The sequence below is a fragment of the Rhopalosiphum padi genome, chromosome 1 (assembly GCF_020882245.1).
Source record: "Rhopalosiphum padi isolate XX-2018 chromosome 1, ASM2088224v1, whole genome shotgun sequence".
In the NCBI taxonomy this organism is placed as follows: domain Eukaryota; kingdom Metazoa; phylum Arthropoda; class Insecta; order Hemiptera; family Aphididae; genus Rhopalosiphum; species Rhopalosiphum padi.
In genome coordinates, this window is record NC_083597.1 from 19,369,503 (window position 1) to 19,371,043 (window position 1,541).

A 1,541-nucleotide genomic window follows, 5' to 3' on the forward strand; every position below is an offset into this window, starting at 1 on the left:
TGTAATAATATATTTATGTTATTATTTTAATACCAAATAATAAACACTGTAATTCAATACGAATATGATTAAGATTAACTACGATCAACCTTTTTTGTACGATTTCAACTTATTTGGTGGTAAAAATATATAGTAACTATCTTTAATTATTCACATTGTGTTTGTTTTGATAACTACTCGTTAGAAAATGTATATAATATTGTATACATATATTTTTAAAACGAAATTACAATTAGATACGCGTAAATTCACAAGCAATTTGACCTAACCTAATTATTTGCATGATGTTAATGTATATCATATATTCGAATTAAAAATCATAAGTATACAATAGTACTAGGATTTAATATAAATTAATAATAGATAGGACCTTCTAATACGCATGTAATTGTAGTGATGTGGCATTTATAAGCGTAAACGCACCTGGATAAATCTTCAATGACCTTTTTAAAAACAGATTTATTAGTTTGATCATCCGGCCTATTTTTTGGCGTCACAACATCTTTACCATCATCGCTATAACTTCGGAAGAATTTGACGATACCAGGTACTTTAAATCTATAAAGCAAACATACATATTTTATTCCCTATTTTAAATACCTAGCTACCTATATATAATGTATTAAGTTACGAGTTTACATTTGAATACATTATTTTGTTAAATTTACAATTTTCTTAAAGAAGTTATCATAGATTTTACGAATTTTTAATTATTCATAATTTTCTCAATAAAAGGCAGTTACTCTGATGAATGAATTTTAGGGGGACTTATATTTACTAAATATAAGTTATGCGTAACTTACCTACATTAAATTTCCAAAACAGTATATTTTTATTATTATTATTTTTTTTTATATTTAACTTTTAACGAAACGCAGCCACGCAGGTAGAACCTATATATTGCGTTTTACAACAGCATCAACAAGACAACAGCAATCATGAATCATGATAATACCTATTGCCCTCATAGTACCTAATCATGAAATCATGATCTTTATTAGTATAAAGTATGTCATGTATGCGAATGTTATTATGTGCTACGTTTTATTTGGGCGTGATTTTGGCGGAAAGTGGAATTTCCAAAAAATGGGTATCTACGTATAATAAATACATTAATTTCAAAATCATTTAATAGGTGGAAAAACATTATTGAAATGTTCCCTTGACATAATTCAATATTTCATAAAAATAATTTAATAATATTATGCATGTGAGCATTTTAATATTGCATTTACAAAACGTTAACTAGATATTAGACAACAATTTAATACTGCCAGAGCTAAGCAAATTTTCGAAAACCGAAAAAACTCTCCCATTATATTTTATATTATACAAACAATTATTTAAGTTGTGGTGGACAAGAGTTAGCTCTTCGTGGACAAGATGACACCGACCTGCTTAATTTAGGGCGTTTTGACTTTAATTTAACATTGAACCTGAATCCTGATCATAACGATGATAATCTTAGAGCATTATTACGAATGTGCGGTTTTGTGGGATCAAAATTTAGTTATTTATATTATTCAAAACCAGTCATAAAA